This window comes from Mustelus asterias, chromosome 9 (genome assembly GCF_964213995.1).
Source record: "Mustelus asterias chromosome 9, sMusAst1.hap1.1, whole genome shotgun sequence".
Lineage (NCBI taxonomy): Eukaryota > Metazoa > Chordata > Chondrichthyes > Carcharhiniformes > Triakidae > Mustelus > Mustelus asterias.
Genome location: NC_135809.1, coordinates 5,941,593 through 5,958,425, shown reverse-complemented (window position 1 = coordinate 5,958,425; position 16,833 = coordinate 5,941,593). Strand labels below are relative to the sequence as shown.

At 41.9% G+C, this 16,833-nt stretch overlaps 1 protein-coding gene across 15 annotated transcripts in view; it reads right to left on the bottom strand.

The window, feature by feature from the left end:
- Positions 1-16,833, bottom strand: part of ppfibp1b (PPFIA binding protein 1b) — a 164,435-nt gene that overhangs the window by 122,076 nt on the left and 25,526 nt on the right. The window lies entirely within an intron of this gene.

The window sequence follows — 16,833 nt, the reverse complement described above, 5'->3', positions numbered from 1 at the left end:
CTAACTTCCGTATCAGCTTGTGGAAAGTTGAGGTCTGTGCATCACTACTTTGAAGATGCGAGAAGAACAAGAGAGATTCATAGCTGGACAAGAAACATAGGCTGCAGGTAGAAAGCTGAAGACAGGCAGTCAAAAATCAAACTGAGCACTCAGCATACAAAATCAGCACTCTTGGAAGCTATCCCACTCAATTCACAGGCAACGCAGCTCACTATCTACTGTACTCCTTCAAAGAACCATCAAGGTACACTTGAGCAATGCCTTGCTTCAGTCCATTACTAATAATTTATCTACTTGCTTTTCAAACATAATCTCTGAGGCAAAACGGAAGGCACATTCAAATTAAAACCGCGAACAAGATTAATTTCCATTTTCATGTAATATTCATGCATTAGTTTTCCCAGTTAGAATAAAAGCAACTTTGAAAATGAACTCTTCCCCCATTTCTCTCCAATATATCCATCAACTATGCACATTTGCCTTCCAACTGGATATTTTCTATGTATCCCCAAGAGATGGGTGAGATCCTAAATGAATATTTCTCATCAGTGTTTACTGTTCAGAAAAGCATGGATGTTAGGGAACTTGGGGGAAATAAACAGGGATGTCTTGAGGAGTATACATGTTCTAGAGAGGGAGGTGCTGGAAGTCTTAAAGCACATCAAGGTTGATAAATTCCCCAGGACCCGATGAAGTGTATCCCAGGACACTGTGGGAGGCTAGGGAGGAAATTGCGGGTCCCCGAGCCGAAATATTTGAATCATCGATAGTCACGGGTGAGGTGCCTGAAATTGGAGGGTGGCAAATGTTGTGCCTTTGGAAAAAAGGCCTGCAGGGAAAAGCCTGGGAACTACAGGCCAGTGAGCCTCACATCTGTGGTGGGTAAGTTGTTGGAAGGTATTTTGAGAGACAGGATCTACAGGCATTTAGAGATGCAAGGACTGATTAGGGACAGTCAGCATGGCTTTGTGAGTGGAAAATCATGTCTCACAAATTTGATTGAGTTTTTTGAAGGGGTAACCAAGAAGGTAGATGAGGGCAGTGCAGTTGATGTTGTCTACGTGGACTTTAGCAAGACCTTTGACAAGGTACTGCACAGTAGGTTGTTGCATAAAGTTAAATCTCATAGGATCCAGGGTGAGGTAGCTAAATGGATACAAAATTGGCTTGATGACAGAAGCCAGAGGGTGGTTGTGGAGGGTTATTTTTCAAACTGGAGGTTAACCTGGTGTTGTTAAACTTCTTACTGTCTCCACATCATGACTAGCGGTGTGCCACAGGGATCGGTGCTGTGTTCTCTGTTATTTGTCATTTATATTAATGATTTGGTTGAGAATATAGGAGGCATGGTTAGTAAGTTTGCAGATGACACCAAGATTGGTGGCATAGTGGACAGTGAAAAAAGTCATCTTGGATTGCAACGGGATCTTGATCAATTGGGCCAGTGGGCTGACGAATGGCAGATGGAGTTTAATTTAGATAAATACGAGGTGATGCATTTTGGTAGATTGAACCAGGGCAGGACTTACTCAGTTAATGGTAGGGCGTTGAGAAGAGCTACAGAACAAAGAGATCTAGGGGTACATGTTCATAGCTCCTTGAAAGTGGAGTCACAGGTGGACAGAGTGGCGAAGAAGGCATTCGGCATGCTTGGTTTCATTGGTCAGAACATTAAATACAGGAGTTGGGACGTCTTGTTGAAGTTGTACAAGACATTGGTATGGCCACACTTGGAATGCTATGTACAGTTCTGGTCACCTTATTATAGAAAGGATATTATTAAACTAGAAAGAGTGCAGAAAAGATTTACTAGGATGCTACCGGGACTTGATGGTTTGAGTTATAAGGAGAGGCTGGATAGACTGGGACTTTTTTCTCTGGAGCATAGGAGGCTGAAGGGTGATCTTATAGAGGTCTATAAAATAATGAGGGGCATAGATCAGCTAGATAGTCAATATCTTTTCCCAAAGGTAGGGGAGTCTAAAACTAGAGGGCATAGGTTTAAGGTGAGAGGGGAGATTCAAAAGTGTCCAGAGGGGCAATTGTTTCACACACAGGGTGGTGAGTGTCTGGAACAAGCTGCCAGAGGTAGTAGTAGAGGCGGGTACAATTTTGTCATTTAAAAAGCATTTAGACAGTAACATGGGTACAATGGGTATAGAGGGATATGCTCCAAATGTGGGCAATTGGGACTAGCGTAGGGGTTTTAAAAAAAAAAGGACGGCATGGACAAGCTGGGCCGAAGGGCCTGTTTCCATTCTGTAAACCTCTGTGACTCTATGTGGCCTTGCTCAAGCAGCTGGGATGTGTTTTTTCTTTATTCTTTCATGGGACCTGGGTGTCACTGGCAAGGCCAGCATTTGTTGCCCATCCCCAATTGTCCTCGGACTGAGTCGCTTTTCAGGGGGCTGTTAAGACTCAACCACATTGCTGTGGACCTAGAGTCACATAACCACAAGGAAATACAAAAGGTCGTGAATGTAGTCCAATCCATCACGCAAACCAGCCTCCCATCCATTGACTCTGTCTACACTTCCTGCTGCCTCGACAAAGCAGCCAGCATAATTAAGGACCCCACGCACCCCGGACATTCTCTCTTCCACCTTCTTCCGTCGGGAAAAAGATACAAAAGTCTGAGGTCACGTACCAACCGACTCAAGAACAGCTTCTTCCCTGCTGCCATAAGACTTTTGAATGGACCTACCTCACATTAAGTTGATCTTTCTCTACACCCTAGCTATGACTGTAACACTACATTCTGCACACTCTCCTTTCCTTCTCTATTTACAGAATGCTCTGTCTGTATAGCGAGCAAGAAACAATACTTTTCACTGTATAATAATACACGTGACAATAATAAATCAAATAAAATCAAATTTAGTCCAGACCAGATAAGGACTCCAGATTTCCTTCCCTTAGAGGACATTTGTGAACCAGATGGGTTTTTACAACAATCAGCGATAGTTGTCATGTTCAAATCTAGCTTTCTATTCCAGATTTATTGATTGAATTTAAATTCCACCAGATGTTGTGGTGGGATTTGACCCAGAGCATTAGTCTGGCTCTCTGGATTACGGGTCCAATGACATTGCCACTAAGTAATCTTGTAATATATCAATAATTGGTCTATTACCTACAGAAGGTAGACTGCATAGCTTCCCATGCGTCATGCCAAGAAACCCAAATTCGCCTAGATGTAGCTTTTAAAAAAAATCATTTGTGGGACATGGGCATCGCTGGCTGGCCAGCATTTATTGCCCATTCCATAGTTGCCCTTGAGAAGGTGGTGGTGAGCTTCCTTATTGAATTGGTGCAGTCCATGTTCTGTGGGTTGACCCACAATGCCGTTAGGGAGGAAATTCCAGGATTTTGACACAACTGCGAAGGAACGGCGATATATTTCCAAGTCAGGATGGTGAGTGGCTTGGAGAGGAACTTGGTGGTGGTGTTCCCATTTATCTGCTGCCCTTGTCCTTCTAGATGGGAGTGGTTGTGGGTTTGGAAGGTGCTGTCTAAGGATCTTTGGTGAATTGCTGCAATACATCCTGTAGATAGTACACACTGCTGCTACTGAACGTCGGTGGTGGAGGGATTGAATGTTTGTAGATGTGGTGCCAATCAAGCGGGCTGCTTTGTCCTGGATGGTGTCAAGCTTCTTGGGAGATGTTGGAGCTGCACCCATTCAGGCAAGTGGAGTGTATTCTATCACACCCCTAACTTGTGCCTTGTAAATGGTAGATAGGCTCTGGGGAGTCAGGAGATGAATTACTTGCCGCAGTATTCCTAGCCTCTGACCTGCTCTTGTAGCCAGTGTTTATGAGATGAGTCCAGTTGAGTTTCTGGTCAATAGTAATGCCAAGGATGTTGACAGTGGGGGATTCAGTGATGGTTACACCATTGAATGTCAAGGGGCGGTGGTTAGAGTGTCTCTTATTGGTGATGGTCATTGCCTGGCATTTGTGTGGCGCGGATGTTACTGCCACTTGTCAGCCCAAGCCTGGATATTGTGCAGATCTTGTTGCATGTGTTGTGCCAGCTGGTGGGTTTTCTTGGATAATTGATGCAGAATATGCACAAACAAATGAGCAATTATCAAAGCAAAAACAGTTAACCTCCTCTTATGCAGTGTAAGATCAGTGTTAATGGCTCCAGCTTCTGACACCAGTCTCACAGCGAGCTGCAGCAGGCTTGAAGGGAACTGCTACGGTGTTGGTCCAAGACTCATTCTAAAAGCAGGAATTCTCTGCGCAAGACAAATCAAAACTTGTCGATAAAAAGTTGATTTAGTCATTCTTTCCAATACACCACTGCAATTAACTTGATTCATCCACATAAAGGTGGAGATGGTGAAACTGATTTTTTTTAAAGAAGTGCTAACTTGGTGCGTTTCAATTTCTATTTTAGCAGATTAATATGTTCCGTGTTTACACAAGTAAATTGAGCTTCTTTGTCACAGGAGGAAGAATCACAGACTCTGGGCAAACTGGATCAGATTGTGAAAGATTTAGCAGCAGATGCCAGCTTCCAAAAACAGCACCAGCACTGAAATAGCTTTTCAATTGAGCATCACCGTAATGCAAGGCTCTCTCAGCTGCAGAAAAAGGGGAGGCTTTAGACAATCTCGGGCAAACATGAGCCAAGGAAAACCTACCTCTACACCAATGTGATCAGGGCAAAGATCAAGACTTAAATATTCCCAGCCCATTCAAATTGTACTGACCACATCCAGTTCTCCAATATTATAAACACTGTAAAGACAACAACATTGATATAGTTTTTGATATCTCAGCTGACAAATACTCACAATATTCCCAAATTGTACTACAGTTTTAATTGGAATCCCAGCTATGACTGTAACACTACATTCTGCACTTTCTCATTTCCTTCTCTATGAACAGTATGCTTTTGTCTATATAGCACGCAAGAAACAATATTTTTCACTGCATGTTAATACATGCGACAATAATAAATCAAATCAAAAATAAAGGTTTACGATAACGGTAATCTGTAAATTTTGCATTACAGTTCGATATTAACGGGGAGTTTCTTGTTGACAAAGTATACCACCATTCTTGTTCTTTAATGAAAACCGAGTTCTGGCAATATCTGTGGAGGGAAAACATTGTTAACACTGAGTCCGTATGACTCTTCCTCAGAGCTGAAGTCGTATGGACTCGAAATGTTAACTCTGTTTCCCTCTCCACAGATGCTGTCAGATCTGCTGAGCTTTCCCAGCATTTTGTTTTATTTCAGATTTTAAACATTCGCAGTTTACCTTTAATTCTCTCAAATGCACCTTCGATATTTGGGAGTCATTCAATTAGGAAGCCACTTCCTGATTATTGCATCACAGTAGATTAGCAACAAGTCTAGAAACGCTGGTTACATAAGCTTCAATTAGCTGAAAAATTATGTTGTACACCAAGTAACTGTTTTCCCAACAGTGAATTAATTCACAATACAAGCTAAACCACTAAGAAATACCGTAGCAATAAAACAAAGCTGGAAAAATACTTCTAAACTGCATTAATCACAAACAAATACTTAATTTACTCTTGAATAATTAGAACCATTGTATTTCAGGTCATGTTTGTTCCACTGCACCCACAAGTGAGTCATATTGCTTTTTACAAGTGTACCTCGATTTTTTTTTTAGAAACCCTACAGTGCAGAAAGAGGCCATTTGGCCCATCGAGTCTGCACCGACCACAATCCCACACAGGCCCCAGCCCCATATCCCTGCTAATCCCTCTAACCTACACATCTCAGGGGCAATTTTTAGCATAGCCAATCAACCTAACCCGCACATCTTTGGACTGTGGGAGGAAACCAGAGCACCTGGAGGAAACTCACACAGACACGAGGAGAACGTGCAAACTCCACACAGACAGTGACCCAAGCCAGGAATTGAACCCAGGTCCCTGGAACTGTGAAGCAGCAGTGCTAACCACTGTGCTACCGTGCTGCCCGTTGCATGAGCAAACAGTATACAAGATGCCCGAAAAGGAAGAATCAGAAATGAAAACATCAGATGCCGGAAATACCCAGCAGGTCTGGCTGCATCTGTGCAGAGAGAGAAACAGTTAACATTGAAAGAAGCAAATTACTATGGATGCTGGAATCAGAAACAAAAACAGAAAACGCTGGAAAATCTCAGCGGGTCTGACAGCCTCTGTGGTGAGAAAACAGAGCTCATACTTCAACTCTGAATGACTCTTCATTAAGAATGAAATGTTAGCTTTGTTCTCTCTCCGCAGGTGCTGTCAGAGTTAACGTTGAGTTGATAGGTCTCTGCTTCGGAACTGAAGATAGAAACATGATGGGTTTACACCACTGAACAGGGAAGGGAAGCAGGAACAAAAGGGAAGGTCTGGAATAGCATTGTAGAAAGGGGAGATTAAAGGGGAGATTTGTCATGGAACACAAGGCAAAGGGAGTGATCATGGCTGTAGCAAGTAAACAAAGCAGTTGTCCAGAATGAGTGCAAATGACAGAATAATAAACAGCTCTGTCTGAAAATAAAAACATGAAAAACAAGATTCAGACCAGCACCTGACAGAAGAAAATCTGTGTGGGGAGGGGGGCATGGTCTGAAATTGGTGAACCAAATGTGGAGTCCAGGAGGCTGTGAACTACCTGAATGAAAGATGAGGTGCTGTTCTTCCTCAAGCTTTTTTGGAATTTCACTGGAACATGTAGCAGGCTAAGGACAGGTTGAGTGAGAGCTTTAAAGCAAATTACTGCGGATGCTGGAAACCAAAAGAGAGTTTTGACAAAGGGTCATCTGGACTCGAAACGTCAGCTCTTTTCTCTCCTTCCAGATGCTGCCAGACCCGCTGAAATTTTCCAGCGTTTTCTCTTCTGGAGAGAGTGAGAGCAATGTGGTGAATTAAAATGAGAAGCAACCAAAATCAGTGTTGGACCTCGTAACGAACCAGAGCACACAAGAGAAGTGTGAGAACTCTTCAAGGGAATAGCAAACATTCAATAAGAAATATTTAAAATAACAATCAAGAAAAACTCATAAGAAAACGAAATAAGAGACAACAGAAAATCTAGAAAAACTCAGCAGAGCTGGAAACATCTGAGGAGAGAGAAAATAGAGTTAATGTTTCGAGTCCGTATGAGGCAAAGAAAGGGAAAAATGTGATGGATTATGGAGCTGAAAAGGGGTGGTCATGCCTGACCAACTTTATTGAATTCTTTGTAAAACGTAACAGAAAATAGATAATTTCTGTAGACAGGGATACAGTAGTAAATGTAACTTGTACAAATGTAACTTGTGGATTTCCAACAAGGTACCTTACATGTTGACTCTGTGCAAACATGGTGTGGATTTCCAAAAGGAAAAGGTACCATATAAGTAGACTCATTGCAAATGGTGCAGAAACAAACAAGTAAAAAATTGGCAGCAAGCTACAAAGCAGAAAGGGGGTTAAATGTAGTTAGTTACACTTGGAAAATGTGTGAAGTGGTGCTGAGACCCCTGCTGTTCACCATTTACAGTCATGATTTGGATTCTGGAGCCAAAAGTACAATTTCTAAAATTTAATTATGATGCCAAATTTGATGGTAGCGGTGGGGGCGAGTTAATAATTACAAACATATGAAATAGCAACAGAAATAGGCCATTCAGCCCCTCAAGCCTGCTCCACCATTCACGAAGATCAAGGCTGGGTCTCTTCATTTCTGCATTCCCATCTACCCCTGATAACCTTTGATTCGCTTGCCCACCACCTTGAAAATATTAAGTGACCTCACCTCCACCGCCTTCTGAGGCAAGTTGCACAAACCTCAAAAAATCTCTCTTCATCTCTGTCCCCTCATTTTAAAACCATGTCCTCCAGTTCTGGGGTCACCCAAGAGGAAACATCCTTTCCGCGTCCACCTTATCAAGACTGTTCTTTTAGGATCTTATTTACTTCAATCAAGTCACCTCTCAACTTTTCTAAACTTCAGTGAGACTAAGCCCAATCTCTCTGGCCTTTCCTCATAAAATAACCTGCGCATTTAAGGCATCAATCTCGTAAACCTCCTCTGAACCGCCTCCAATTTACATCCTTCCTTAGATAAGGAGATCAAAACTGCACACAGTATTCCAGGTGTGGTCTCATCAAGCCTTGTAACTGAATCATAACATCCTTACTTTAATGTTCAATTCCTCTCGTAATAAAAGGATAATATTCCATTAGCTTTAATAATCATTTGCCTTACCTGCATACTGTTTGATTTATTATTGACGAATGTAATAGTATACAGTGAAAAATATTGTTCCTTGCGCGCTATACAGACAAAGCATACCATTCATAGAGAAGGAAAGGAGAGAATGCAGAATGTGTTACAGTCATAGCTAGGGTGCAGAGGAAGATCAACTCATGCACTAGATCCCTCTGCTCCTCAGAATTCTGAAGCCATTCTCCATTTAAGTAAAACTCTTATTTTTCCTGCCAAAATGAGCAACTTCACATTTAACACATTATACTTCACCTGACAGATCTTATCCCACTCATTCAACCTATCTAGGTCATCTGAAAATCTAGCTACCATGCCTTCACTCCCCCTCATCCAGGTCATGGATATAAATTCAAAAAAGTTGAGACCTCAGCATGAATCCCTGCGGGACCTGTTTCCCCCCCCCCCCTCCCCTGTACACAATGAATTTTTACTTTCTGCAATGACCTCTGACGTGGCACCTTTAATGCCTTCTGGAAATCCAAGTACAGAATGTCTACAGGCTCCTCTTCATTGGCAGTGCATGTTACAGCTTCAAAGAACTCCAATAAATTGGTTAAACATGATGTCCCTTTCACCAAGGAAGAACGTGCCAGAACGCAATAAGCCAGCGGTGTTTAATTGGCAGATGAATTTCAATGTTACCAGCGTAAAGTGGTGCATTTTGGTGAAAGGAATATGAAAGCTACATACTGTATTCATAAAGAGAACCTAAATGGGGTAGAAGGCCAAAGGGATCCTGAGGTACAGATATACTAATCATAAAATAGCATTACAGTTAAAAGCACATTTAAAAAACAACAAACATTGAGGGGGAGGGATCAAGAACCAGGAGACACAGATTTAAGGTAATTGGCAAAAGAGGCATGGTGACATGAACCACTCAACGAATGATTAGGATCTGGAATGTACTGCCCGAGTGTGTGGAGAAGACAGGAGGGTCACATGGACTCAAAACGTTAACTGTTTCTCTCTCCACAGATGCTGCCAGACCTGCTGAGTTTATCCAGCATTTTTTGTTTTTCTTTCAATCCCAATCCCTTTTGAATGTCTTGATTATTATCTGAAAATAAATGATGTGCAGGGCTCGAAAAGACAGGGGAGCGGCACCAGCTGATGTACTCCTTTGGAGAGTCAGAGGAACAACAGGTCAAGTGGTCTTTTTCAGTGCAGTATTCTGTAAATCTTGGTTAGACAACAATTGGGAGTTCTGTTACAGTTCTGATCTCCATCTTATGAGGCATATTATATCGAGCCATTGGCAACAATGCAAAATAATATCACAAGGATGATACAAAAAATGAGGTTACAGCTAACAGGAATGATTGAACAGGCTGTATTTCTTTTCCTTAGAAATTGGAAGGTTGATGGGTGACCTGATTGAGGTCTTTAAAGTTAGGAAAGGTTTTGATTCATTGAGAAAAATGGTTCCATTTGTTCTCCAATGGTCAGGAATGAAATCCTTGCTTTTCCCAATATATATTGACATAGATCCTGGTGTACAGGATACAGTTTCAAAATTTGCAGATGATACATAACTTAGAAGCACCGTGAACTCTGAGGAGGATAGTGTAGAATTCAAAAGAACCTGGGCAAGTTGATGGCATATGCAGACAAGTGGCAGATAACATTCAATGCAGAAAAATACAAAGCAATTCATTTTGGAAGGAGAACACAAGGCATAACATAAAATAAAGGGTACAACACTACATAGAGTTAGGGGCGGGGGGGGGGGGGGCAGGAGCCAAGGGCACAGGGTGCATATGTGCATAAGTCATTAAGGGTAAGGGTGGCAGGAAAGGTTGTTAGGGTCGTTAATAAACCACAGTGTACCCTAGGCTTTATTAGCAGGGGCACAGAGTTCAAGAGCAAGGAGGATATTTTGGAATTTGTATAAGACATTAGTTTGGCCTCAGCTGGAGTAGTGAGTCTAGTTTTGGGTGTTACATTTTAGGAAAGATGTGAAGGCATTGGACAGAAAGAGAGAGAGAGAGCTGCAAAGATTCAAGAGAATGGTTCCAGGGATAAGGAATTTCAGTTATGAGCAAACATTTGGGAAGGCTGGGTGGAGATGTGATAGAGGCGTTCAAAATCATGAGGGATTTAGATAGCGTGGCAGGAAGAACTTGTTTCACATGTGAAAGGATAAAGAACAAGAGGGCACAGATTTAAAGTAATTTGCAAAAGAAGCAAAAGCAACAGAAGAAAAAAAACTTATTCCATCCAGCGAATAGTTAATGTCTTGAATGCACTGCATGAGAGTGTGGAGGAGGCAAGTTCAATCGAGGTCTAATTCCTTTTTCAATGCAATTATCGAAAAAGGAAAACTATGCAGGAGAGGAGGTGGGGGTGGGGGGAGAACGGCACTAGGTGAACTGCTCACTCGGAGAGCTGGCATAGGCACAATAAGCTGCATGGCCTCCTTCCATTCTGTAACAATTCTGGGATTTGTGGGGGTGGACCAATATTGAGACCATAAATAGCAAATTCAGTAGAAACTTCTTTACTGACAGAAGTATGGATCGTGTTATTAAAAGGAACAATTGAGGCAAATAACATAGATACATTGAAGGCGAAAGCCAGATGAACACAAGAGGGGGAAAGGAATAAGCCTAATTTTGATTTGATTGAATTTGATTTATTGTTGTCACATGTATTAATATACAGTGAAAAGTTTTGTTTCTTGCATGCTAAACAGACAAAACATACCATACATAGGGAAGGAAAGGAGAGAGTGCAGAATGTAGGATTACAGTCACAGTTAGGGTGTAGAGAAAGACGAACTTAATGCGAGGTAGGTCCATTCAAAAGTCTGATGGTAGCTGGGAAGAAGCTGCCCTCGAGTCGGTTGGTACGTGACCTCAGACTTTTGTATCTTTTGCCCAAGGGAAGAAGGTGGAAGACAGTATGTCCAGAGTGTGTGGGGTCCTTAATTATGCTGGCTGCTTTTCCGAGGCAGCGGGAAGTGTAGACAGTGTCAATGGATGGGGGGCTGGTTTGAGTGACGGACTGGCTTTGTTCACCACCCTTCGTAATTTCTTACGGTCTTGGACAGAGCAGGAGCCATGCCAAGTTGTGATACAACCGGAAAGAATGCTTTCTATGGTGCATCTGTAGAAGTTGGTGAGAGTTGTAGCCAAATTTCCTTAGTCTCCTGAGAAAGTAAAGGCGTTGGTGGGCTTTCTTAACTGTAGCATCCACATGGAGGGACTAGGACAGGTTGTTGGTGATCTGGACACCTAAAAACTTAAAGCTCTTGACCATTCTACTTCATCCCCATTGATGTAGATAGGGGCATGTTCTCCACTATGCTTTCTTTTGTGCTATAATGTAACAATCATTGTGTAAACTCACATCTGATAGAAAGGATGTTGAGGCAACAAGTATGCAAGCGCACTGAAGTAACTTTCACAATAAGTTCCACATGAGCAACTGTCATCAGCAAACATCAGTGTGCGAAAAAAATCAAACATTCTCCATGTTCGCACCATGAGAAATTTTGTAAGCATATCAGAAAAACCAAGGTAATAACTCAAACTCTAACAAAAGTTGCGTCAAATCAATGGAAGCCAGAAACTTCAAACAAACTGCATCAGGAAACTCAAAACACAGAATTTCAGATAAATTTATTCATCCTCAGTTCCCTGGTTCAGTACTGGCAACTATTTCTTCTAGAGTGGTAATACCAAGCCCTTTCAACATACTATAAAAGCAAATTACTGCGGATGCTGGAATCTGAAACCAAGACAGAAAATGCTGGATCACCTGGACCCGAAACGTCAGCTCTTTTCTCTCCTTATAGATGCTGCCAGACCTGCTGAGATTTTCCAGCATTTTCCCTTTCAACATGCTGGCTGACTGGCAGCTCACGTCCCCAATTCAGTACAAACCACCTGCTTTCATTACTACAGAAATAACTTCTTTCCAACTTTGACAATAGACCCAACCCGAAATTTACAGATTCTGAAATAAGGTACAGGAAAGAGCAGGATATACCAGATTTACGAAAACATACCAGGCTCTAAACCTCTAATGCACTGGAATGACCAAATCCACATTGACACACGAACCAGGTCAGATCTTGTTTCTGTTCAACCGACTTCCCCAGTTGGCTGGACAACAAAAGAATAGTATAATAAACAGACATCAAAGAAAGTTACCAATTCTCATACACTAGGGCATGGAAACTGCCTTTCCTACCACAGTGAAAGTAAATCATGACCACAAACTACAATTTGGACCCATTTCATAGTCACCAGCCTCCCTCACTTCAATAGATTTTCTAGTTTTCTTTCACTGATCTATACTAATTGTTTCAGTATCATGGTCAATTTAACGTAACAGATTGCCCCCCCCCCTTCCTTAGCCATTAGGGAAAAGATTACCGGTGCTGTGATTTACGAAACATTCAGGCAAGAAAGAGAGCCCTCCACATGTAGATAAATCCAGAAACCCATCTGCACAAGGCCCTCCGGCAAGGTAGAAATAATTAAAAGCGCTTGAAGACAAAAATAATCTAATTGCACTCCTGCCCTACCCAAACAGAGCTGAGTCACAGGAAGGAAAAGCAGCTGGCATTCTTGTGAAACCTTGACTGATTCAAACTCCAGTTAGCACCAAAGCATCAGTCCAAAGGTTAGGCATTCCATTGGTTGATAGCAGCACTGTTGATTCAAAAATCAAACTACTGCATTCTGCACCACAAAATCAAATGTATAGCACTGCACAGCTAATCCAGCTTTTCTCATTTCAAATCAGTTAAAACAAATTACTACTCTTTATAAACCTCTGTCCGCCTACTCTAATTAGTGGAATTACTGTTGTGCAAATTAGATACAGTTGGGACATAAAGAGGTGGCACATTATTTTATTTTTAAAAGACATCTAATTTTTTTTAATAGAACACTTAACTTAATGAACAGAAAACATTTAATTAGATACTAGATTTTGAACAGAGTTAATGTTTCAGCCCGAGGACTGTTAACATGTTTGTTTTCAGATAGTATGTTTGTTTTTAGATTGATTCAAATGTCTTTAATCTTTCCCAAGACAGTAAACTTTACTACAGATTAGTAAATAATATTGAAATGGCACACCCACAATAGAAATAAAATAGACTTGGGGTATAAATTTAAAATGTCATTTTCTAGTATTTAAAACATCCTATATTTTTTTAAATGCTGACTGCTATAAGTTTTCTTCGGCCGGGTTTAGGTAATCATACTGTAGCTCCTCATGTAATTTAAGACCCAGCAAGTAGTCTCACAACACCAGGTTAAAGTCCAACAAGTTTATTTGGTAGAACGAGCTTTCGGAGTATTGCCCCTACATCAGGTAAGTGAAGAGTTCGGTTCACAAACAGGGCATATATAGACACAAACTCAATTATATATAGACACAAACTCAATTACAAGATAATGATTGGAATGCGAGAAGACTCGCATTCCAATCATTATCTTGTAATTGAGTTTGTGTCTATAAATGCCCTGTTTGTGAACCGAACTCTTCACTCACCTGATGAAGGGGCAACGCTCCGAAAGCTCGTGCTACCAAATAAACCGTTGGACTTTAACCTGGTGTTGTGAGACTACTTACTGTGCCTACCCCAGTCCAACGCTGGCAACTCCACATCATAATTTAAGACCATTACAGAAATACCAACATAGCACATCTCAAACACTTAGTGAGCATCTTTTATTCAACCATCCATTTTCCGCAAAATAGCGATTTATCATGTTCATTAAAGGTGAAAGATACTCATACCAGGAAATACAAGACTCACTTACTTTACGTACTTGGCTATGACATCAAGCACTATCACATCCTGATGATCAGGATAAAGCTTAATTTACCTCTACCCCATCCCTTACAGCAACAGGTACACTGGAGGGATCATGAGGATGTTTGATGCAATAGAGGTATTGGTGTCATTGGTAGGTCGGGAAGATTTCTCGACTGTGTTTCACACAAAATCCCTATAGTACTGTGAAGACCTCACCAAACATACTAGCATCTCCTATATCTGGAGCCAAAATAGTATCAATTTAAAGCAAACTCCAACATCACATGAGATCATTTTATAGTTAGAGCTCAATCATCAGTCCCAGGACATCACTGCAGAGTTCCTCAGATTAGTGCCCCAGGCCCAAACTTCTCCAGCTGCTTTAATGACCTTCCCTCCATCATCGAGGAAGTTCATCAAAGCTTTAAAAGAGGATGTAGAGGAGATTGACTTGGATGATACGGGGTACTTCCGTTCCATGCAAACTGGAAAAGCTGTTGTTGTTCTCCTTCCAGCAGAGATGGCTACAAAGGAAGGATTTGAGATAGAGCAAAGAAGAATAAGTTGTTTCTAAGAGTGGATGGGTAAACAGAGGCCAAAGATTTATTATAGGCAAAAGAAACAGAGACAGGTTAAGGAAAAAAAAGTTATGGTAATCTGGAATGTACTGCCTGAAAGCGTGATGGAATCAGATTCAATAGCAGTCCTCGAAAGGGAGTTGAATACATTCTTGGGAGGCAAGGATTTGCATGGATTTGGGAAGAGCAGAACAAAAAACTGCAGCGGCTGGAAATTTGAAATGACTCTTCCAATGAAGGATCTGTTTCCCTTTCCAGTCCTGTTGAGGATCTTGAGTATTGTTTTTATTTTAGAAAAGAGCAGGATACAAGACTAATTAGGGTGGCATGGTAGCACAATGGTTAGCACCGCTGCCTCACAGTGCCAGGGACCTGGGTTGAATTCCAGCCATGGGTGACTGTCTGTGTGGAGCTTGCACATTCTCCCCATGTCTGCGTGGGTTTCCTCTGGGTGCTCCGATTTCCTCCCACAGTCCAAAGATGTGCAGGTTAGCTGGATTGGCTGTGCCAAATTTCCCTAGTGTCCCAAGGTATGTAGGTCAGGTGGACTATCCATGGTAAATGTGCAGAGTGGGCATGGGCCTCTCTTCGGAGAGTTGGTGCAGACTCATAGAAACACAGAATCCCTACAGTGCAGAAAGAGGCCATTCAACCCATCGAGTCTGCACTGACCGCAATCCCACCAAGGCCCTATTCCTGTAACCCTACATATTTAACCTGCTGATCCCCCTGACAATAGGGTCAATTTATCATGGCCAATCAACCTAACCTGCACATCTTTGGACTGTCGGAGGAAACCGGAGCACCCGGCGGAAACCCATGCAGACACGGGGAGAAAGTGCAAACTCCACAAACAGTTACCCGAGGCCGGAATTGAACCTGGGTCCCTTGCACTGTGAGGCAACAGTGCTAACCACTCTGCCAACGTGCCGCCCTGAGCCAAATAGCCTCTTTCTGCACTGCAGGGATTTTATGGATTAGGTGGCTCTCCCAGGCACAATGATCTTCTGTGCTGTAACATTCCATGACAGTACGACTTCAGGAAACATCACCATAAGATCTGCTAAGTTTTGAATCTGTTGACTGCAATAATGTCATTTATTTCAATATTCCCCACAATATTACTAGGCTTCCACATACTTTTTACACCTCAATGCTCATCAGGCAACCCAAATCCAAATGATAACGTGCAATCCTCAAATCTGTGGTCCGAGTGCTACAGCTTTGAAAGACACACGGTTAAATGGTTAAGCTCCCTGGAATAATCTTGAGTCTATTTCTGAGAAAGACTGCATGAGAATTTTCTAGAAATTCAACCTCGCCAGAACATGTTTACTGATTTATATTCTCTTAATTATAAGCTTTGCATAAAGGAAGTCAATCCATGTAAATTACTTTTCCCCAAAGAGACAGCTCAACTGCATTAATGAGCTGCCTCTCCATAGGACTGTTAGAAAACATCCCAGTGGAACATTCAATGACAACATGCACATTCCATATGTCATCCATCCATGGTTGACATTTAGAATTAGAGTAATTTCCCTGTATAATTTCTAGCCATCTATTTACTGCATGCGGTCTCAATCAAGGCTAAATTTAGAATCACGATGGTTGCTTAAGTTTAAACTGCAACCATTCAATTTAGATAACACCGCTTTACAAAATTATGCAACTACACCCAATTCTGAGGATGTGCTCAAATAATGTTACATACAGTAAAAGGATTTGTAAAATAGTTGCTTCCCCTGGCAACAAGTGAAGGTCAGCTAAAGTCCATTTATATTGCGGCAGCTTTAGTTGGGATTTGAGGCCAGCAGCCGTATCAAAATAGTCCAGTCCATTATTGAGATTCATGCATGATTACAGAAGCACTTTTCACCAGTCAGGGCAGACTGCGATATATGGAGTAAACACTGCCTGTCCACAGAGTGCCTTAATCTTGTCTAGCATGTTCTTAAAAAAATGGATACAATCGAGTTATAAAAATCTCCTTTCCAAAGCAAAGCAAAGGGGTGGCACGGTAGCACAGTGGTTAGCACTGCTGCCTCACAACGCCATGGACCCAAGTTCGATTCCCGGCTTGGGTCACTGTCTGTGTGGAGTTTGCACATTCTCCCCGTGTCTGTGTGGGTTTCCTCCGGGTGCTCCGGTTTCCTCCCACAGTCTGAAAGACGTGCTGGTTAGGGTGTATTAACCCGAACAGGTGCCGGACTGTGGCGACTAGGGGAATTTCACAGTAAC